The sequence below is a fragment of the Lathyrus oleraceus genome, chromosome 7, assembly GCF_024323335.1.
Source record: "Lathyrus oleraceus cultivar Zhongwan6 chromosome 7, CAAS_Psat_ZW6_1.0, whole genome shotgun sequence".
In the NCBI taxonomy this organism is placed as follows: domain Eukaryota; kingdom Viridiplantae; phylum Streptophyta; class Magnoliopsida; order Fabales; family Fabaceae; genus Lathyrus; species Lathyrus oleraceus.
The window spans coordinates 264,718,847-264,742,837 of NC_066585.1; the positions used below are offsets into that span (position 1 = coordinate 264,718,847).

The 23,991-nt window shown below is 41.7% G+C and overlaps 1 long non-coding RNA gene and 1 pseudogene across 6 annotated transcripts; one reads left to right on the plus strand and one right to left on the minus strand.

The window, feature by feature from the left end:
* The first annotated feature begins 8,948 nt into the window (after positions 1–8,948).
* On the plus strand, positions 8,949–9,048 carry LOC127109281 (uncharacterized; annotated as a pseudogene).
* A 10,849-nt stretch (positions 9,049–19,897) lies between these two features.
* LOC127105645 (uncharacterized) lies at positions 19,898–22,493 on the minus strand. 6 transcript variants are annotated; one of them, XR_007795084.1, is made up of 4 exons: positions 21,583–22,493; positions 20,786–21,429; positions 20,358–20,710; positions 19,898–20,223 (listed from the first exon to the last, which is right to left on the minus strand). It is a non-coding gene; the product is annotated as an uncharacterized LOC127105645 (long non-coding RNA). The 6 variants fall into 6 exon arrangements; XR_007795081.1 differs by having other exon boundaries at positions 20,534–20,710; positions 21,583–22,492; XR_007795083.1 differs by having other exon boundaries at positions 19,898–20,423; positions 20,534–20,710; positions 21,583–22,492.
* Between the last annotated feature and the right edge of the window lie 1,498 nt (positions 22,494–23,991).

A 23,991-nucleotide genomic window follows, 5' to 3' on the forward strand; every position in this document is an offset into this window, starting at 1 on the left:
AGATTAAATGATCTGGTAAGGATCACCTAACTTAATTAGTGCATTTCCTGATATATATATATATATATATTTTACTTTGGGAATCATTCACTTATATTCATCGGCTCTCCACGTAGTTTGTTATTAAGATGGTGCTGACTTCTCGTATAAACTACTTTGGGGTTACTATAAAACTAAAAGTTCAAGGAATTGGTATAATAGGTACTTATCCTGATCTAACGTGTTGAGGTTCGTTTAGAGTGTTTGGCGGTAGTAGTCTTTGTCTTGATTCGACTCAAGATGGATAAGATGAGCAACCTTTATACTTATTGGGTGTTGAATTTTTGTTGTTGTGGCTCATGAAACTTGAGGGAATAGATAATGGAAATTTTTGTTCACACTCGGGACTTAACTTAAGATAATAGATTTTTTTTTTTTGTAATTAAAAACAAATAATAATTGAAATAGCAATGAAAGGAAAGGTACATACTTGAAGAAATGGAAATAGAAAGAACATGGTTTCCCCCCCATACTTAAACTAAACATTGTCCCCAATGTTTTAAGGAAATGAAATACAATATGGAAAGGAAAGAAAAACTACAACTAAGAACCACCACCTCTGGTTCTTGGACCTGGTGATCTCTGACGTAAGTCTAAGTTCTCAAACCTGCTGAACAACTCAGTAAACCGCTGGTCGGTTATGGCATTCCTAGCATCCTGTTGTTGTTGCATTTGATGCATTATCTGCATCATCTCGACATTCTGTGCCTGCATACCCTCAATAGCGTCCATGATGTCGTCGTTGGTTGCAGGCCTTCTTCGTCGACGACGTTGGGAGGATGGGCCAGTTGCATTGACGGAAGGGTTGAGCGGGACTGACTGTTGTGTAGGCGGATGATCACCTTGCTCCATTGCTTCAAACTCGTCTGTGTGCGGGTTTGTTTGTGAAGGCTCGGTGACTTCGGGAGCGTTTAGATCATAGAGGTGGCGGTCGGGGTTTGTGACATCAGTTAGGGCGATATTTGGTAGAACAACGCTTGGGACTGCCTGGTTGTTCACCATAAGATAATATCCTCCGCCTACTCTGTTCTTAATCAAGCGGCTGGATCGACAGTAGCTGATATCCATAGATAGGGGGGGTAGAGATTCTAAAGTTTGGAGTTTATCCCCTAGGTTTAGGCCAAGTGCTATGGTGGTGATTAATCCACCAATTATAAAAGGTTGCCGGCCTCTAGCACATAAGGTGCGGATATGATGAAATAGAAAGGAGGCGGCGTTTACCTGAGTATCTGGTTCGAAGACGCACTGGAGGAAGAATAGCTCCTTTGAGTTGACCTTGCTGTTGTTTGGTCTTCCGAAAACTGTGTTTTGCAAGATGCGGATAAAGTACCGGATAGTGGGGTTATGTATATGGGAGAGAAGGAGCTCTTCCCACTTGTAGGTATCTATACCGGAAATTTTCTTAAAAAGGCCGAAAATGCCAACTGTGTTCCAGTTTGAGTTTGGAGGGATTCTGGGGTGTAGCAGACCTTCTATGGGGAATTGTAGCATGGTACTCAATTGGTTTTGGGTTAAGGAGTACTCGGTGTTAAACATACGGAAGGTTGCGGTACCGGTTAAAAATTCGTCTTCACCGGCGGGAGTGGTGTAGTCGTATGAACTTAAGAATTCTAAGGTTAGGGATGGGTAGGTGGGTTGATTATGAGTGCAAAGGAAGGTTAAGTTGGCTTGACGGAGCATCCATTCGATACCTTGGAGTAATCCTAATTGTTGTAAACAAGTTAAATCGGGGTACCTGGTGGAAACGACGCCTCGCTGTTGGAAACGCTCGAATTGCTCCCTTTGATAATTTTCATCTTCGGATCGGAAGATGATATTTCCAAAATTCTGATTTCCCGCCATTGTGATGAATGAATTTTGAAGGGGTGATTTGGAAAGAAAAGAAATGTATTTGATAGGAGAGAATGGTTTGTGGTGAATGAAGGGAGGTTTGGTGGGTATTTATAGGAGAAGAATTTGGAAGTTGGAAAGAAGAAGTGGTTGAAAAGTAATTAAGTGTGGTTGAATGGAAATTAATGGGGAAGGTAAAAAATAAAAAGGTGTAACGTTCGTCTCCAACGGCTCCTTAACGTTCACTAGTCTGAAGGGTGTTACGCTCGTCACAGGGGTGTGACGTTCGTAACAGGCACTTGGTGTGCCGTCCGTTATGGATTTGTGTGACGCTCGTCACACATTCCATTTTGGCAAGGCTTCAGTAGCGTTTCACAGAATCAATGGATTTTATTTTTGTTATTTATTTTGTTTTGTTTTGCTTATGATTGGTTTATTTTGCAATTTAATTTATCGTGCACGCTTAATCTGCTTTGTATAATAATAAGTCATAGGTAGCAACAGTAGAGCATAATAGCTATTGCATAATAAAATTAAATAAACAGCTTCAATAAAATGATCATAATGTAATATAGGAAAGGAAAACAATGAAATGAAAGAGAAATAAATGTGAACATGAATTCAAATAACATTAATGAATAATCTAACTTAAAACTAAATAACTTAGAAAAATAACTAAATTCTATCCCTCTGTACGATCTCTGGCCGGAGGAGTAAAAGAGTTAGCACGATGTAGCAACTCGTGAAACTGATCTGTCATACTGCTCATGTATCCTAGAACTTCGTGTCTCATGTTAGTAAATTCTCCTCTGAGGGCGTCTTGTTCTGACATCAAAGCTTCAATGGCGGTGTTATAATCAGTTCCGGGCATATGATGCCGGAGGTCGGATATGGCTGATTCTTCGGTCTGAACAGGCTGAGGAGGAGGGTCAATATCATAATAGCCGGATGGTGTCTGAGGGTCAGATTCAGCATGAGGGATCTGGTCATCATAAGTCTCATAGTCATCACAAATCTCATAGTCCTGGATGGATTCAGTGGATCTAGCAGGAGTGGGAGTTTCGTTCAGGTTATAGAGCCAGTTACTGCGGTTATGAATGCTAGTCCTAGGATCAGGCATGGTGAATAGGCAAAGAACCTGGTTATCAATAATAAGCTCAAACTCGTCAGACCCTAGGTTTGCTATAAACATAGTGTTGAAGAGGAAGGGTATACTCATAGTAGTAATGCCACAAAAAGGGCTTAGGTCAAGCATAGGCTGACGTAATCCAATGGCATTACCTATCATAGTTATCAAACCGCCTATTCTAATGGGTGCTCGCTCATCCTAGATAAGGTGGTCCAAATTAGCTAACTTAAAAGTGACACCGTTTACTGGACGGTTCTGGGAAGCACAAAATATGATGAAGAGTTCATCACGTGAAACTGAAGTACTATTTGGCTTCTTCCCAAATAAAGTGTGGGTCAGGATCTTATGGAAATAGCGAAAGGCCGGGTTGTGTATGTTTCCAGAGAGAAACTCATGTTCTTCGGGCTCATCATTTCCAGTCAGCTTACCCCAAAAGTGTTCAAGTTCTCTATGTTCAAAAAGTTCTTCCTGGCTTACTGTGAATGTGTCAAAGGAGGTAGGGAAACCCAAAAGATTGGTAAAGTCTCTAATATTAAATTGGTACTCCATATTGAACATTCTGAACTGGATAAAACCTCTGCTAATTCCTTTTCCATGGCTGGGTAGATAGATTAATGAGCTAAGGAGTTCTAGTGTGAGTCTCCGGTAGGTGGTGAAATGCCTCAGGATAGGGGATGTCTCCCATCCTATCTGGTTCAGCAAATACAGGACACTTTGTCTAAGTCCAAGGGCAGTCATAGCCCAATCATCAGCATATAAACTAGGTAGCATCTCTCTAGTGGCTAGTTCTTCAAACTTTTGTTTCTGAGCCATTCCTCTGAATTTGATACTCATACGATCAAAATGTCCCATCTGGTTAGTGTTAGCTAGAGAAAAGAAAACATGAGTTTTAGTCAGGATTTGGCCAAATGCCGAAAGAAGAGAAAATATATATATATATATATATATATATATATATATATATATATATATATATATATATATATATATATATATATATATATATATATATATATATATATATATATATATATATTTTGAATTAAAATAAATCAGGAATTAATACTAAACAGAAATTAAAAGAATAATTTAGGAAAAAAAATAGGAAAAAGATAATAATAGAATAAGAAAATAATTGTGGGTTGTCTCCCACTAAGCGCTTTGTTTAAATGTCGCAAGCTCGACAAAGAAACTGTTAAGTATAATCTATAGGTCCTGGGGGCATTTCGTCTAAGTGTAGGATTTGCGAATCTCCATTGGTTTCCGCATAATGATAGTGTTTTAGACGTTGCCCGTTTACGGTAAACGGTTCTGTGGATTTGCCTTTAATTTCTATTGCTCCACTGGGGAAGATGTTAGTGATATGAAAAGGTCCTGACCATCTGGATCGTAGTTTTCCCGGGAATAACTTTAGTCTAGAGTTAAATAAAAGGACTGCGTCGCCTTGCTTGAAGATTTTCCTTGATATACGCTTGTCATGCCATTGTTTTGTTCTTTTTTTATAGATTCTGACATTTTCATAGGCGTCTCTTCTGAGTTCTTCTAATTCGTTTATGTCAAGGATTCTCTTTTCACCGGCGTCTTTATAGTTTAGATTCAGATTTCTAATAGCCCAATAGGCTTTATGTTCTAATTCTACCGGGAGGTGACAGGATTTTCCATAAATGAGCTTAAATGGGGTCGTCCCTATGGGGGTTTTATAAGCAGTTCGGTATGCCCACAAAGCTTCTGGTAATTTCAATGACCAATCTTTCCTTGAAGTGGCGACCGTTTTTTCTAGTATTTGCTTGATTTCTCTGTTAGATACTTCCACTTGTCCACTGGTCTGAGGGTGGTAAGGTGTCGCTATCCTATGTCTCACTCCATATTTAAATAATAATTTTTCGAGTACCTTGGATATAAAGTGCGATCCACCATCACTGACTACTATTCTTGGGATGCCAAATCTCGGAAATATTATATTCTTAAAGAGTCTAGTTACTACTCGGGTGTCGTTTGTTGGGGAGGCTACAGCTTCGATCCATTTTGATACGTAGTCAACTGCCACGAGTATGTATTTGTTACCGAAAGAGGATGGAAAAGGTCCCATGAAGTCTATTCCCCACACGTCGAAGATCTCTACTTCCAAAATACCTTTTTGTGGCATCTCGTCACGTTAGATATGTTTCCCGTGCGTTGACATCTGTCACATTCCTTAATAGCCGCATGTACGTCCTTCCATATAGTTGGCCAATAAAAGCCGGCTTGTAGGATTTTAGAGCAGGTCTTGGATGTACTTGTGTGTCCACCATAAGGAGCGGAGTGGCAGTGTTGGATTATATTTTCTACCTCTTCTTCGGGTATACATCGACGGAAAATACCATCGGGGCCTCTTTTGAAAAGTAAGGGATCATCCCAGTAATAGTGTTTTATGTCGTAGAAGAATCGTTTCTTCTGCTGGTAAGATAAAGTAGGTGGAACTATTCCGGCAGCTAAATAATTGACTAGATCAGCGTACCATGGTGTGGCAGATATAGCTAAGGTGGTTTCTACTTGCATGTCGGAGTTGTTCTCTTCCAAAGTAGCTATAAGTTTGTCATACGAGAAATCATCATTAATTGATGTTCTTTCCGGTTCAAGGTTCTCAAGTCTAGAGAGGTGGTCTGCTACTACGTTTTCAGTTCCTTTCTTGTCCTTGATTTCTAAGTCGAATTCTTGTAGCAACAAGATCCATCTTAGGAGTCTAGGTTTAGCATCTTTTTTTGTTAAAAGATACTTGATAGCAGCGTGATCAGTGTAAACTATTATTTTAGCTCCAACCAAGTAAGAACGAAATTTATCTAGCGCAAATACCACTTCTAGGAGTTCTTTCTCGGTAGTGGCGTAATTCATTTGCGCTTCATCCAGGGTTCTGCTTGCGTAATATATAACGTGAAGCTTTTTATCCTTTCGTTGTCCTAAAACAGCACCTACAGCATAATCGCTGGCATCGCACATTATTTCGAATGGTTCATTCCAGTCTGGTGTCTGCATTATGGGTGCGGAGATCAATGCTTGCTTAAGCGTTTGAAATGCTTTTAAACAGTTATCGTCGAATATGAATTCGGCATCTTTCATCAACAGTCCGGTTAAAGGTTTAGTTATCTTAGAGAAGTCTTTGATGAATCGTCGGTAAAAACCGGCGTGTCCTAAAAAGCTTCGTACTTCTCTCACGGTTCTTGGGGGTTGAAGATTTTCGATTACCTCTATTTTGGCTTTGTCTACTTCAATTCCTCTGTTCGAGATGATGTGTCCTAAAACAATTCCTTCTTGTACCATAAAGTGGCACTTTTCCCAATTAAGTACTAAGTTTACTTTTACACATCGCTCAAGAACTCTTTCCAGGTTTTCAAGGCATTCTTCGAAACTTTGTCCGTATACAGAAAAGTCATCCATAAATACTTCCATGATGTTTTCGAGAAAGTCGGCGAAAATTGCCATCATGCATCTTTGAAAGGTTGCAGGGGCATTACACAGACCAAACGGCATTCGTCTATAAGCGAAGGTACCAAAAGGGCACGTGAACGTTGTCTTTTCTTGATCATCAGGGTGAATTGGTATTTGAAAGAAGCCTGAATAACCGTCTAGATAACAGAAATGTGAATGTTTTGCTAATCGTTCTAACATTTGGTCAATGAATGGTAGAGGGAAATGATCTTTTCGGGTTGCTTTGTTTAGTTTCCTATAATCAATGCACATTCTCCATCCTGATTCGATTCGTTTAGTTATAGTTTCCCCTTTTTCGTTTTCAATAACGGTTATGCCTCCTTTCTTTGGTACAACGTGCACAGGACTAACCCATTTGCTATCAGATATAGGATATATAATACCTGCTTCCAATAACTTGGTTATTTCCTTCTTTACTACCTCACTCAGGATCGGATTTAGTCTTCTCTGGTGTTCCCTAGAGGTTTTACAGTCTTCTTCTAACATGATGCGGTGCATACAAATAGAAGGACTTATTCCTTTAAGATCGGTGATGTGGTACCCTAGTGCGGTTGGATACTTCCTTAAGATATGTAAGAGTTTTTCTGTTTCGAGTCTCCCTAGGTCTGCATTAACTATCACAGGTCGTTCAAGTTCTAAGTCTAGGAATTCATATCTCAGATTTTTGGGAAGTGTTTTCAGGTCAGGGGTTGGTTTGTTAAGACATTGCGTAGGATCCGGTGTTATTGCTAAACATTGGTTAGATCTGTCTTCTACAAGGCAATCAGATGATTTGTCTTCTTCCAACTCTGCTTCTTTTATGCATTCATCGATGATATCCATGAAGTAACATGTATCTTCTATTGCAGGTGCTTTCAAGAATTGGGAAAGAATGAATTCAATTTTCTCTTCACCTACTTCGAAGGTGAGTCGTCCTCGTTTTACGTCTATGATTGCACCGGCAGTTGCTAAGAATGGTCTTCCCAGTATAATGGGTGTAATATCATCTTCTCTAATGTCCATAATTGTAAAATCAGTGGGAATGTAGAATTGACCTATGCGTACGGGAACGTTTTCAAGGATTCCTACAGGATATTTGATGGAACGATCTGCTAGTTGCACAGACATTTTGGTTGGTCTTAATTCTCCCATTTCCAGTTTCTTACATATGGATAAAGGCATAACGCTAATTCCGGCTCCTAAATCGCATAAGGCTTTGTCGATGACAAATTTTCCTATGTGACAGGGTATAGAGAAACTACCTGGATCCTTGAGTTTAGGGGGCATGTTTTGGATTATAGCGCTACATTCGGCAGGGAGTGTAACGGTTTCGCTATCCTCAAGTTTCCTCTTATTAGAAAGGATTTCTTTTAAGAATTTAGCATATGAGGGCATCTGCGTAATAGCTTCGGTGAACGGAATTGTAACGTTTAATTGTTTAAGGAGATCAACAAATTTTCTAAATTGGCCCGCATCTTTGGTTTTAACAAGCCTTTGAGGGTAAGGTATAGGTGGTTTGTAAGGTGGTGGAGGTACATAAGGTTCCTTCTTTTCTAGGGTTTCCTTATTACTCTCTTCCTTTTCCTTAGGTTCACTTTCCTCAGTTGATTTCTTAGGGTTTTGGTTTTCTATCCTTGGATCAGACGGTCCTTCCACTTCCGTTCCACTTCTTAATATAATTGCATGAGCGTGGCTTCTCGGGTTAGGTTGGGGCTGTCCAGGGAATGTACCAGTTGGGGCAGCAGTAGGTGCTTGTTGTTGGGCTACTTGTGATATTTGTGTTTCCAGCATTTTGTTATGGGTAGCCAAGGCATCTACTTTGCTTGCTAGTTGTTTAAGTTGTTCGCCAGTGTGTACATTCTGGTTTAGGAAATCTTTATTGGTTTGTTGTTGGGAAGCTATAAAGTTTTCCATCATGATTTCCAAGTTGGATTTCCTAGGGGCGTTATTGTTAGGCATGGATGGGTTCGGTTTCTGATATCCCGGAGGTATAGCTGGGGCTTGATTTGGAGACTGTCCAGGTGCGTACAAAGCGTTATTGCTCTTATATGAAAAGTTTGGATGGTTCTTCCAATTTGAGTTATAGGTGTTCGAATAGGGGCTTCCTTGAGCATAGTTTACTTGCTCTGCTTGGATTCCTGTCAAGAGTTGACAGTCCGTAGGAGTGTGGCCTTGGATTCCACAGACCTCGCAATTCTGAGTTATAGCAACCACGGCGGCTGGAGGTGATACGTTTAAACTTTCAATTTTCTGGACCAAAGCATCCACTTTTGCGTTAACGTGATCAAGGTTACTTATCTCGTACATGCCAGTTTTCGTTTGAGGTTTTTCCACCGTTGTTCGTTCGGTTCCCCACTGATAGTGGTTTTGGGCCATGCTCTCGATAAGCTGGTAAGCATCAGCATAAGGTTTGTTCATTAATGCACCACCTGCAGCGGCATCTATTGTTAACCTTGTGTTGTATAAGAGACCATTATAAAACGTGTGAATTACTAACCAGTCTTCCAAACCATGGTGTGGGCAAAGTCTCATCATGTCTTTATATCTTTCCCATGCTTCGAAAAGAGACTCGTTGTCTTTCTGTTTAAATCCGTTTATCTGGGCTCTTAACATAGTTGTTTTGCTTGGTGGAAAGTATCGGGCAAGAAAAACTTTCTTCAACTCGTTCCATGTGGTGACTGAGTTGGAAGGGAGAGATTGAAGCCATCTTCTAGCGCTATCTCTTAATGAGAAAGGAAAAAGACGAAGTCGAATTGCCTCTGAAGTGACACCATTAGCTTTAACAGTATCAGCGTATTGGACAAATACGGATAAATGAAGGTTTGGATCCTCGGTAGGATTTCCAGAGAATTGGTTCTGTTGCACCGCCTGCAACAGCGAAGGTTTAAGTTCGAAGTTGTTTGCTTCGATTGCGGGCGGAGCAATACTTGAATGCGGCTCATCTTGCGATGGAGCGGCGTAATCTCTAAGAGCACGAGCTGGTTCTGCCATCTCGGTTATCGAAGGAAAAAGGTTTTTGAAATCAGGAAGTTCTATAGGAGGGAGATTGTTTGCAGCACGATATTCCCGAATTCGTCGTAAGACTCGGAGATATAGTTCGATATCGTTGATTCGTAAATAGAGCGGTTCGCCTTGTGAGCGAGTGCGTGGCATACAAATCAACGAAAGAAAGAATAGAAGAAAAAGAAACCTTAGTCTCTACAGCGTAACGGAAGAGTTACGATATCGATTAAATAAAAGTCCCCGGCAACGGCGCCAAAAACTTGATCGCGACTTTATGAGTCGAATTTGGGGTACAAACTGCAAGTGCACAGTTCTATCGCGTAGTTTTAAAAGATATCGATCCCACAGGGACTTATGAATCGATATACCGTTATCTAAGGTTACTACGTAAAGCTAAGGTGAATAATGGTTGATTGTTTGGGGGCGAAGCTAAAAACTAAACTAAGATCTAGATTAAATATTAATAAATCGGATATCGGTATGTAGTTCGTCGTAATTAGGGAATCAATTCTTTGTCGGTTTCTTGGTTTTAAAATAAATCGTTTCAGTTAACTTTATTGATTAAAGGTTTTATCTCAAACTCTCGCTCTGTTGAATAAACCATGACTTTATGTTAATGTAGCTGTCACTTATAATTAAGTCAAAAACCACTTTTTGAAAGCAATAAAGTTGCAGAAACTCTTTTTAAGAAAACACTGACCGTTTTAAACACCCTTATCTCAAACTCTCGCTCTGTTGACTTAGGTTATACAATTAAACCCGAATGCTTAACTCTCGTCCTCACATTCAATCTTTAAGAATACTTTTTGGAAAAGGTCAGAATTTAATTAACTCTAAAACTTGCTCTCGCCCTGATCTAGAATTAATGCCTAATTTACACTGTCCAGTTAAAACCTCAAACTCTCGCTCTATTGATTTTAACTTCTTTATGTCTTTTACTTTTGTAAAAAATTCTTGTTATTAAACCTGTAAATTGAGACCGTAAAAAGATTGATTTTAATTTTAAGTTTAATTAGACCGACTTAGTCTTGATCCCTTATTTCGCTTACTTTACATACCGATATCTAGGCGAATTAGCCAGACATGCTAAACAAACAAAAATACATATCATGCATAAACAGACTCATCCCAGGCAGATAATATAAATAAGTAATAAAACAAAGCATTAAATAATAATTAAAGAACCTGAATGCGTTAAACAATAGTCTTGAACACTCTACCACAAGCCAGTAGGATTTGTTCTTGGATTCTTCAATTAAACAACAGATTAAAACGAAGGAAATAAAAACTAGATTCTAACGTAAGGTTAGATCCGGTAAAAGTTGCACAATAGTTTCCGGTGTAGAAACTATTGTGCGAAAAGAATTGATTAAATGCTAGAAAAGAAAATAGAATTGCAAAAAGGTAAAACAATAAAAATTCTGCAAAGTAATATTATAAAAATATAAGCCTAAACTGCTGGAAGAAAAAAAAATGCGAAAACGGCAAAAGGCGTGGAAAATCTCCGAACCCAGAGCTTTCCCAATTAGCTGCTATTTATACTGCTACTTGTGTAACTGCTTTCCAAGGGTTTCCGTATACACGATCTTTTCGTTCGGAGGGTCAAGCGTGGAAATAGCTTTCAACGTGGTCAGTTGCGTTCCTAGTGCCAAAAATATAGGGGAATGGTGTGACGTCCGTCACACCATGTGTGACGCTCGTCACAGGAGTGTGCTTAGTGTGACGCTCGTCACAACCTTTGTGACGCCCGTCACAGTCACAACGTGCGCTTTCTTTGGGCTGGGCTTGGTCTTTGTTATTTGTTTCCTTTTTATTCCTTCTTACACCTCCTTTTCTTCCCTTTTTCACTTTTGCTTCAAAATGGATACCTGACATAAATAGAAAGGAAATACCGCATAATATCTGATAAAATGAGATAAATTAAAGTAAATGATAATATAATCTAATTGAATTAAGTCCTAAAATGTGATATAATTTCATGTTATCATATTCCTCATACGGATAGACATTGCATGTGTGAGTCATATTAACCTGTTTGCTGTTTTGTAGGTGTCAGTATCTAACCGGTGCCCATAGCTCTTCCGCTCAGATATCCAGCCAGACTCAACAAATCCAAGCTGATGGATCCACCCAACACCGACATTCTTGAATTGAAAGAGATGATGAGGGAGTTGTTCAAAGTCGTGCAAGGGCTCGCCTTGGGTCAGAAAGCAATGGCGGAGAGATTGGAAAGGATTGAAGGCTGGATGATAAAGGAGAAAGGTCAGGGAAAGGCTCCGTCATCCGAAGTAAATAACCCCTCTGGCGTTGTAGCAAAGAAGCCCTCTTGCAGTGGTCAGCTCAAGAAGGAGGATGAATCAGGTGGTGTGCAGGCGAAAAAAGAACGCGGTAAGGATCGGTACCACCCTTATGCTGCCACTGTAACCACTCCTGTTGGTAAGTCACCTGTACAACCGCAACAACCGCCGCCTCAACAGAAAACACCTAAAGCTAAGAGCCAAGTGAAGAAGGGGACGGATCGTCGGTTCGATAAGCCACCCACGACTTATACCCTTCTGTTCAAAAGGTTGAGGGATCTGGGGTTAGTCCGGCCAAGGATATTGATTCCTGTAGAACCGCATCGGAGGCCTGCAAACTACGATGAGAATGCCAGGTGCGAGTTCCATTCTGGGACACCCGGACACAACTTTGAGGGTTGTAGAGCTTTTAAGCATGTCGTCCAGGACATGGTGGATTCCAAGACCATCAGCTTGGCACAGATACTGAATGATGATGTTAACCCCGTACCAAGGCATGGTCCTGTAAGAGTGAAAATGGTGTCAAAGGACAAGAGAGGAATAGAGGTGATTGATGGAGATCAGTTAGAAATTCCAATGTCTATGGTCTCAAAACATCTGGCAAAGGACGGAGCTTTCCCTGGTGTGGACAATTGTTGTGCGGCCGTCGCCACAAAGGGGTGTGTAGTGATGGGGGAAACGATCCAGAAAATGATGAAAGTAAAAATGGACGATGTAAGATGTAAAGCACCCAGTCAGGCAGTTGAAACCGTCAAGGTGGAGAATGCCATTCTTGCTGAGAAAGAGAAGAAGCTGTCCATTTCTTCTTACAAACAGGCCATGGAAGTGGTGAAGAATGGAGAAGCCCTAGGCTGGGGGAAGATCATAGACATTGTGGTGAAAGCGGATATGTTCGGGGTTGGATATCAGCCAGATCAAGAGTCGTCTGGGCAAAACAGAGGACGTCGTCAACCGTTCACATTCGTCAGTGCAGGAATGTTGGATCCTGGTCACGCCTGTACAGTGGGTGAAGAGATTGACTGTGACCGCGAGCTTGAGTCGTGGATAAAATCGTGCGTACCAGGAAACTGGAAGGCCTCTAAGACCATCACTGTCACTCATCCTAAAGTGTAGTATTTCTGTTTTTCAATTTTGTTTGCATGAAAGCCATACGTTTTGCCCGAAACGTAATGGTCCATTGTAAGGGCCACCTCATGTGTTTCATTTTGCAACATTTTGCATCAGTAATAAATGGATGTTTTTGTGATTAAAAGCAGGTGTTCCCTGTTCTTCATTTCTTTTTGCAATTTAAAAAAAATAAAAATGGCAATGTTTTTTCATTCTCTTTCCTTTTGATTCATTTGGTTCCGACCTCAAAAGTGACTATCCTCCTGATCTCATTGATAACAATTCGGTTACCCCTCTGTATGACTTCGATAATCCGATCTATCATGCCGAAGAAGAAGGCGAAGAAGATTGTGATCTGCTGGAATTAGCCAGGTTGTTGAAATAAGAGGAGAAGGTGATTTACCCGCACGAGGAGCGATTCAAGATTGTTATTCCAGACACCGCCGAGGTCAGAAAGGAAGTGAAAATTAGGGCCGATTCAGAGGCGAGTCAAGAACAGAATGGTAGCCCTGTTGAAAGAGCATGTGGATACCTTCGCCTAGTCGTGTCAGGATATGCCAGGGTCGGATGCTGATGTCGCTGTGCACAAGCTACCATTAAGAGAAGACTGCCCTCTAGTGAAGCAGAACGTCGGTGCCACGTATCAGAGTGACTTTGTTTCATGATATGATTCATCGTGGAATCGAATGCTATGATGATGACATAACAGCAATGTCTGAAACAGAGGAAGGGTGTCCGATAGACCGGGGCAAAGTGTTTGACCGGTTGAGACAACTCAGACTGAGGTTGAATCCGAGTCAGTGCACTTATGGAGTGCGGTCCGGTAGGTTGTCGAGGCTTATTGTGAGCGAATAAGAGGAATCGAGGTCGATCCTGCTAAAAAAAAGATATAGAAAAGGAAAAAGCAATACAAGAAATGCCTGAACCCATTCAAGAAAAAAGGGAGCAAACGGTCAGGTGGAATAATGATTGTCAAAGGGCATTGAAAGGTAAAAGAATAAGTTGCAAGAACCTCTGATTCTGATGCCTCTCATGGGGATGGTCGTTAATTCTGGTACTTGACAGCCCTCGAAGGGTCTATGAGGTGTGTATTGGGTCAGCATGACGGGTCTGGTCGAAAAGAGCATGCAATTTACCTTAGCAAAAAGTTTATCGATTGTGAAACAATACATTCACTGCTCGAGAAAAATTGTTGTACTTTGGCATAGGCTGCTCGCCGACTGAGACAGTATATGTTGGTTCATACCACTTTGTGGATGCCCGAGATGGATCCGATCAAGTATGCGTTTGAGAAGCCAGCATTGACCAGACGGGTTGCGAAAGGGCAAATGATTCTGACTGATTTGCGATATTCAGTATGCCTCTCAAAGAGCAGTAAGGGGGAATGTAATGTCTGATTATCTCGCCCAGCAGCCCATTGATGATTATCAACCAAGGAAGTTTGAGTTCCCTGATGAGGATATCTCGAGGTGCTCAAATCGAAGGATTGTGAGGAACCGATCCCGGAGGAGGGGCCTGACCCTGAATCCAAACGGATTCTGATGTCTGATGGGGAGAGGTTAATGTGGATGAGGTAGTGCCGTTTTGGTTACGCCGAAAAGATCCCACATTCCTTTTATTACTAGGCTAACATTTGAATGCACCGACAATGGTGGCTGAGTACGAAGCTTGTATCCTGAGTATCGATCTTCGGTGCGTACGTCTACTGGGGCAACGCCGCGCTCGCTCGTGTATGGGATAGAAGTGGTATTACCTACTGAGGTCTAGATCCCATTGTGGAGAGTCCTGATGGATGAGAAATTAGAGAAGGCTGAGTGGATAAGGACTCGGTATGACGCGTTGAGCCTGACTGAGGAAAAGAGGCTGGCAGTTACTTGTCATGGGGTAGTTGTACCCAGTGAATGAAGCGTGTTGTTGACCGAAAAGTGCGACCTCGTGCGTACCACGTGGGAGAGCTGGTATTGAAAAGGATCCTTCCTCCTCAACGATCGTAGGGGCCAGTGGGCATACAGTTATGGATCCCATTCGTGGTCAAATAAGGTTTTCTCTGGCAGAGCTTTATTGTTGAAGACCATGGATGACGAGGATTTTCCATCCCTTGTGAATACGGACGCAGTTAAAAAAAATACTTCGTAAAAAATTGACCCGCTGGACAAAAAAGAATAAAAGAGTCCAGGCAAAAATGGGCATCCCGGCGAACCAAAGAAAAAAAAAGGAAAAGGTTCGGACAAAGTTAGGGATAAAAAATGAAAAAAACTGTACACCCGGCAAGTCGAAAACCCCACAAGGGCGGCTTGGGCAAAAAAGGGTATCCCGGTGGACTGAAAACCCGAAAGGGCGGTCCAGGCAAAAGAGGGAATGAAATGAACAACTGCATCTAGCATGGTCATTTATGCTTTGGATAAGACATCATGGATAATCCCCGACAGTGATCGATCAGAATCGTCTTGTTCAGAAGACAGAAAGTGCGGAAAGTCTTGAGGACATACGAGGTGTAACCGAGTTGGGACTCGATGAGATCATGGTTTCACATTGCCATTAGGATAGATTTTTCCTTTTGTGCGCAATCACCTCTTTCTAGGGATTGCTTCCTGTGCGTTGCTCGGTTTGGAGCCACTTTTTTTTTCTTTCAATAAATGCGTGTTCAGTCAAATAATTTTGTTTCTGTTTTCATGACCGCTTTGATTGCAAAAACATCCGTTTATTTTTGATAAGAATATTTGCATTTTGAAACATAGAGGTCCCTTTCGATGCATGCTTATAAGATTGGGATCTGGAAATCTTATTCGGAAGTTTGAGTGACCTAGGTGTTGAAATGTTGGCACGCATGGGGCACGCTTTTATCTAACGATCTCTTGTGCAGGTGCTGTTAGACATCTTCATTCATTTGCAGGTTGTGATATGAAGCCTTTTGACAAAAAAGATCCCTGCAGAGTCCAATCAGGGGCAAGGGATAGAAGAACGGTGAAAAGACGGTGAAAGAATTACGACGACGATCCCAGAGGGTAATCCAGAAAACTCTTCAAAGTCTGAAGATTAGAGAGTTAGCCCGGATATGAGGAAACCGGTTGTCTCGAAGCAAAGAAGAGACGAGAATATTAGGTGATGAATCAGAAAAGACCGGATGAGTCTGGGAGTCTCTCAAAAGTGGAAAGTTGACACTATGGTTGGATGGTAGATGCCAGGGTTAGATGAATCGATGGGCGTTCCATGTCAAATAGGCCGTATCTCCCCAGTGGGTTTGAGAGCGTTATCTCCCTAGCAGATTCGAGATCGGTGTCTCCCCAGCGAGCCTGAAGGTTGCCATATCCCCAGCTGAGGTGTCTGTGGGTAGATTGTTCCTCAGCAATCAGGGTTATGAATGCCTTTCCCCAGCAGGGTGGAGAGATGTTTTTTCCCTAGCAGGGTTGAAGATGTTTTTCATCCGGGTCTGTAGGTGGATCTATCCCTAGCTTGTCTGAAGACTGTTAGTCCCCACTGAATCTGAAGGTTATCGTATCCCCAGCAAGGGTTATCTTTCCTCAACAGGGTGGAAACTGACGTGGTATTGAAATCCTCAGCAGAGTTCCTTGAGCTCCCCGGTGTTGTCTCTGAAGGAGACGTGTTTTTATGCATTCATCATTTAGATAAGCATATCATATTGCATCATTAGTGTGTAGCATTTCCATGATCATGGAGCATTGCGCTAAAAAAAACTCATGCATCAGCATTGCAAACATAAACTAGCCCTAAGTCGTGGTGACCATCCGAGAATGGGTTGTCGGAAGAGTTTAGCATCGCGCCATTGGATCGATTTCATAATTGGGTTCCCCAGCAGGGCAGAGAGGTTGGTGTTTTCCCAACAAGAGACTCCTTAGTTGAGTGGGTATCCCCAGCAATGCTACTCCCCACAAAATTGGTAGCATCTAGCAAGCTTGGATCAATTCCCCAAGCAGATGTGGGTGTGTCTGATCTCTCCATATAGAGTCGACCCCTTAACCAGAAAGTGTCTGTCATTTCCTTCTACGCTCCCCACTGAGTTATATCCTCGTGGATGACGGTTGTTTCCATTCCCTCCCTACACACATAATGGGATGGGTTTTCCCTATTGAGTTCTTTCCTCATTAGGATGAGTCTTGATTCAGTTTGCCTTTTTGGATCGATCCTAAATTGGCTTCCTATTGGCTGTCTCTTGTGCCTCCCTGTGGTATAAATGAATAGTTGCTCACTAACCGGCACTCATTCATTTTATCCTCAGCGGAAGTTGTTGGCTTCTACCCACTAACCGGTAGTCGTAAGTCCTATCTTTGTGGTCTTCTACCTACTAACCGGTAGATGTAATCCCCTCTTTGCGGTTATCATTATCCGATTTTCGGTATTGATAGTCCCGTTCCTTTTGGATAATTGCTCCAAGTAAGCCGTTTTATCCTCAGTGGGTCCTCTTTCATTCACCGTTTGCCGGTGATGTTTGTTGTTTCCCCTTTTGATTGGTCGTCCTTTACATACCTAGTCCTGGTATCCCGATGCCTTTCTTTTCGGTTGATATATCCTTTGACAACCTACAACCCGGTTATGGATAATCTTCCATGCGAGTATATTATCTACGTTTTGACGGCTATAGATAATATATCTCATTCACTATTTAGTCGAGGTCTCGTCCTTCCTCGTTGAGTAAGATTCGTATTCCTTGTGGAATCGAATGTCCATCCTTTAACAAGTTTACTTTCGCTCTCTTCAGGATGATGAGTGTTTTGGAACACAAACCAATTCACGCCTTGGTCGGTCACCTGTTTTATGCCTACAACCCGATATCCTTGGTGTTCCTTCCTGTCTGCTCCCTATTGCGACCTTGGTCCCCTGTGGAGTCATATTTTCCTGAGTCGAAACATGCCTATTCAGGTTTTCCTCAGATGTTTTTGGTTGATTGATATCTCTCACCCGTGCACCGGTCTTAGATATTCGTTCTTGCCGAGCTTGTTACCTACTAACCGGTAACACCTCACCCCTTTCCTTTCCAGTTCATCCGTTGATATCTGGTCACCTCTCCGTTGGTGTCGATAAACGTCGAGTTTTTCCCGTTCGTCCGTTGACGTATGGTGGTATTTCTTTCCCCAATTCATCCGTTGATGTCTGGTCACCTCTCCGTTGGTGTCGATAAACGTCGAGCTTCTCCCGTTCGTCTGTGGATGTCTGGTCGAGTCTTCCCATTCATCCGTTGATGTCTGGTCACCTCTCCGTTGGTTTCGATAAACGTTGAGTTTTTCCCATTCGTCCGTTGACGTATGGTTGTATCCCTTTCCCCAGTTCATCCGTTGATGTCTGGTCACCTCTCCGTTGGTGTCGATAAACGTCGAGCTTCTCCCGTTAGTCCGTGGACGTCTGGTCGAGTCTTCTCATTCATCCGTTGATGTCTGGTCACCTCTCCGTTGGTGTCGATAAACGTCGAGCTTCTCCCGTTCGTCCGTTGACGTCTGGTCGAGTCTTCCCATTCATCCGTTGATGTCTGGTCACCTCTCCATTGGTGTCGATAAACGTTGAGTTTTTCCCATTCGTCCGTTGACGTATGGTTGTATCTCTTTCCCCAGTTCATCCGTTGATGTCTGGTCACCTCTCCGTTGGTGTCGATAAACGTCGAGCTTCTCCCGTTCGTCTGTTGACGTCTGGTCGAGTCTTCCCAGTCATCCGTTGATGTCTGGTCACCTCTCCGTTGGTGTCGATAAACGTCGAGCTTCTCCCGTTCGTCCGTTGACGTCTGGTCGAGTCTTCCCATTCATCCGTTGATGTCTGGTCACCTCTCCGTTGGTATCGATAAACGTTGAGTTTTTCCTATTCGTCCGTTGGCGTCTAGTTGCACCTCTTTCTCCTATTCATCACCTGTTGATGTATGGTGGTAGTTCCTTTTTCTAAAAAATCAAAATCCCCGGGGAAGTCGTTGGTAAATGTCTTGTCTGGTTCAGTGACAAATATCAGACCCCAGTGGAAGCGTCCGTTGGTGAGTTTTCCTTTCTTGGATCCCCGCAGGGTGCAAATTTCTACGGTTCTTCGGTATTCAATCCCTGTTTACCTTGAAGGTCTGACAAGCCGTTGCTATCATCCGTTCAGGTTCCCAGCTGATTGAATAGGGGCAGCTGTAGTACCTCAAATTTGCACCTCCCATTTGTACATTCATTTCATTTTTAGGTTATTAACATTGCATTCACATTGCATAGTCCGTTGCATTTCATCTACATAAGTAAGGTTCAATACAAGAGAGTAGTGACTTGAACTCAGAGCTTTATGCTTACACCTAGTGGAAACTAGGATTTCTCAGCAAACTTGGGGTGGCCCCAATCAAACCCTAGCGTGGGGATGCTTGGGTATTATGCTTAAATCTGGTGTCAATGGTGGTTTCTTGAGGGAGCAAAACACTAATCTAAAGGTCTTTACTTGGTCATGGTTCCATAAACCCTAATTAGGTCAAACTCCTATTATGTGGCCTCCTAAACCCTAATTCCAGCTGGATTCATGATGCTTGATCTCCTTGTTTGGTTAAATGGCATCCAACAACTTCTTGTTCAGGGTTCATGCATGTTGAGTTCTTGGTTGTGTTTCTATTCACTATGCTCATGGCCATTGATTCTAGTATAAGTTCCTAGGCTCGCTTCTTTCATTGGCTCTCTTTCCCTCCCTAGCCTTTCATCTAGACCATCCTCATGCTTAGTGTCTGGTTCATGGGTTACTTAAGTCTATTCTAGTTGGTTGCCCTCACCCAAACCCCTTGTCATGCCTTTAGGCTTGGTCTATGCTAAGTCCTAGTCCATGACACATCTTGATCCTTGCTAAGGCCTTTGTTTCGCGCCTATTGTTGACCACTCAAGTCATAACCTTGATCATCGTTTGTAATATTGTATTCAAGGCCATTTCAACCCATGTTATCCTTTCCCATTCATGTTCAGGCTATCATTGGAGTCCATGTCAAACCTATTCATTTAAAAGTTCAAGTGAATGCAAGGATCATGTTCAAATCCACAAAGTCATTTCAATCTTTTTCTCAAGCATGTCCATACAATGATTCTCATACAAGATTACATATCCAAGCTCACTCCATTCATGAATATCAATTTCCATTATATAGGATAAAATGTTCATTACAAAAAAAAAAGAGAAGAACAAAATAATCACAAAATTTGAGGCGTTGACCAAGGTTGACTTTGGTCAATGGTTGACTTTTTGGTCAACTTTGACCAAAGTCAACCCCATCCCAAAAATCCTAAGTCTACAATCTCTGATCCTAACCCTATGTCTCAGTCCTATTTTGATCCTTGGTTTGACTTTTGTGACTTCAAAATTCCACTGTTATGCCATGCCATGTCCAACCCTTTACTTAGCCATGTTGCTCATCTATCCCACCATGACCTGCATGATAAATAGTAACATGTGAATAAAAGACAGAATACAAGCATGCCATTATAATCCATAATGGGTGAAGGCATGATGATAAAAGCCAGAATTAAAGCATGCTTAAACCGAGCCAGCATTGTGTCAATTACATGACCCTACAACTATGCGCTTTGCTTGCCATGAGGAAGTAAACCAGTGCCTTTAACCCAGATGTCCTGCAACAAGAGTTCAAGCCACAGACCACACTGCAGCCTGTCAAATGCTGCAAAATCTAAGGCATGGATATAACCTGTTGTGCAGAACAGGAGAATCCAACAGTGATTACCTGCTGGTTGCAGACCTGCTATGCCATCTGTCTCAATCACCATTTAACCCTGTCCAAGACACACATAGACCAAGTGAAACAAGGCTTCACCTGCAAAAAAGCAGGACCTATTTGGGGTACTAAAGAGCAAACCTAAACCATACTCGTTCCAGGCTGCAGCAGCAAGGCAATGCAAACCTGCAATTAGCCATTTGGTCACTTCAACAAAGCAGATTCAGCAGTTAGTAACAGCAACAATTCAGTTAGATATACCTGTTGCAGCTATCATCCATTAACAAGCAACTCAGCCTTGTACAACAACCAACCATATTTACATCAGTTCAAGCAAAACTGTCAAAACCACTGCATAACAGCCATGACCAACCTGCTATAGACCTGCACCAGAATCCCTTTCAACCTACCATGAAATATTGCAAAATATTGGTTAACATAAAACTGGGGACATCCCATAATGCTCCAAAAAAATTCGTCTGTCTAATGAAGTGTCTGCAAATAGTTACAAACAAGTCACAATGCACAAGAAATATCCTAACCTTCCAGCCATTGGATCATAGTGTACAACCTGCACTATCACATTGCAAACCAGTAGACCAAGCCATGGACGAGTACAACATAAATAGAAAACAATTACAAACCATGGATGTGTTGAAGGAACAAGGTAGTATACCTGCTGAATGCACATAACCAAGTTGCAAGATAATTTTGCCAAACCATATTGAAACGCAAAGTCAGAACAGCCCAACAGTCTACTGCTACATCTGCTTTTGCTGAGAAGCTTACAACAGGTCGCATTCTTTGAAGGATAATCAGAAGAAACTACGAGAGAAAGACCAATTGCAACATCAGGAACTAAAACACCCTATCCTGCTGCAATGCCATGCTACAAGAAACCAAACCTGCATAGACCATAAAAGATCAGTTCAGATGAAGAAGCAAGCCACCCAATGTAAGTCAATTCAGTTATCCACAGTTGGATCAAAAAGATTGGAAGCAAATGGATTAGAGAGTAAACTTGTGTCAAAACCCACGTGACTTAATTCAAGACTCACCTTCACTTAAGTGCCAGCTGGACGAATGAGATTGAGCCACCCAAATCCAATTCTCCAAACTACCCTCTTGAATCACGCTATATAAGAAGCAATCATTGCCAATCATTGGGTTCGGACTTTTTCCCCTCATTCGAAAAGCATCGTGCAAGCGCTTCCTTCCTACCTTCAGTATACGCTCATCTTCCATTATTATGAGAGCTTCATCACTCGAAGCTCTACACGGCAAAGCTAAACCTCAATTCTTCAACCAAAACCGTAACCGAAACCGTGATCTCCACCTTCATCAAACCTTCACCTCTCTACCATTTTTCCAGATTTTCTTCTTCCTTCTTTCTTCTTCTTCTTCTTGAATCTTCCACTTTCTTCTTGTTCCCGCACCATAACAATCTCACAGTAATTACTGCGAATTGAACTCAAGGCCAAACCGCACCGATTCTCGCAACTCAATATCTCACCACACCAATTCATCACGAAACCAAGCATCACAACAGAGGAAGATCGTAACGAACCTTTGCGCCTCGATTCATCAGCAGTTCCTTCAGCGAGTTTCGACGAAATCCAAGATCCTATCCACGAAGCTACGACGCCGAGTGCAAACTAGGATTCTTCATTTCAGCGCCACAATCCAGCGATTCCTCATCCGCTTCATCAACGGCGCGAGGCAGCAAGAGGAAATCGAACAACCTCATTGGACGTCGAAGTCGGTGAGCTCTTTTCTCTTCAAATTCCGTTATCCGTACGTGAGAATGAATTGAATGTTGATTTCGTTTCCAATTTCGAATTGGTGAAAGGATGAGTGATGAGGTTAGTCTCAAGATTTGTTTGTCTTCCTGCTTGTTTCAAAGTCCCCTTTAGAGTTGTGGAATATGGATATGGAGTTGAAAGTTGCTTTTGGTCCTTTCTGCACTTGCAACCCTGGTAAGGGCTCGAGAGGACACACCACACTCACTCCCATGGGCCTGGTCGTTGTCTTAGGCCCAGTGAGATACATACTCCGTTTCACTTAGTGCACCCCTGCGATTGGGCTTAGCCGTCCTTTCCAATTCCAAGCCCAGTCTGCTGCTTCTTGATCCACTGCACTTTGTTTTATATATTTGTTAATTGATAATTGTTTTGGATAATATTAGGTTTAGTTTAGTTTAATTAGGATGATTAGATAAATTTAGAATTAGGTATTATTAGAAGATTAGAAGATATTAGAATATTATTAGGAATATAATATGTTGATTTAGAATTAATTCTAGAATAGTCTAATAGATTTGTAGAAATAATTAGAGATATTAGGAGTAAATAATTTTAGGATTAGAGTTAAATAATCTCTTAGGAGTTTTGTTTGGAAATATTAAAATGAGTTTAGGATTTGATTTGTTTTAAATAAAACTTAGAATAGAAGTTTACTATTAACCATAACTATGAAATGACGATTCTACCCCTAGGCTTAGAGATAATTCAATCTTGCATGCTCCCTTAATTTTAGGACATATCATCACTCGATTAAATGAGCTTCATGTGGAGTATTAGCTTCTGTCCTGAATTTTTTTCCCACTTTTGACCCTAGGCTTTGACCTAGTGGTTTGGACTCACTGTTTGGATTGTGGATTTCAGGTTAAGAAGCACATTGCTATGATTGGAGTTGCTCACTCATTTGAGTTGATTAATTGGTTGATGTTGACTAACCTTGAGTTGTTTTGTAGGTTGATGCCAAGTTGTTTGTATTGTGCTCATTGGCTTGTGCCTCGCACATTGCACACTGTTGCACTGTTTGTCTGTCTGAGTGTGATTGACTGTCTGTTTGATTGTTTGACTTGTATACTGATTGAGTTAGATTTTTTTCAGGTACATAAGTGGCTTAAGTTCTTTTGAACTTGCTTTTGCTTTTGCTTTGTTGCTTAACCATTTGAGGTATAACTCTCTGACTTCATGTAGTCTGGAAGACCTGTCCTGTTATGTGGGCAGGCACCTGTCTAAAGCCCTCCTTAAGAGGCAATGCTTGTGTTTGTTTATCTTTGTCCCTGTACATATCAAAGACCTCCTAAGTGAAGAGGCATTGGCAGATACAAGGGATGTGCAATCCATCCCCTGATATTCAGTGTGTCATCCACCTTGCTCACACCATTGTGTTGATGCATTAGGGATATTAACCCAAGATCCAGTTGTGTCAGTCATGTGGAGTAGAGTCCCACATTCTGGACTCCCACACTTTCATTTGTCTAAAGCTCTCCCAGGCCAGGGATAAGAGCTGTGAAGTCTTATCTTCACTTCCCATTTCATCTGCTTCACCCTAACTCTCAATGTTAGGGTTAAGAGCTAACATCACCCTGATACAGTGGCTTGTTTGTTGAGGTTGACATGACCCCTTGACTAAAGCCAAGCCTTGTTTGAGCCCCTCTGTTTGTATATAGTGTGTGT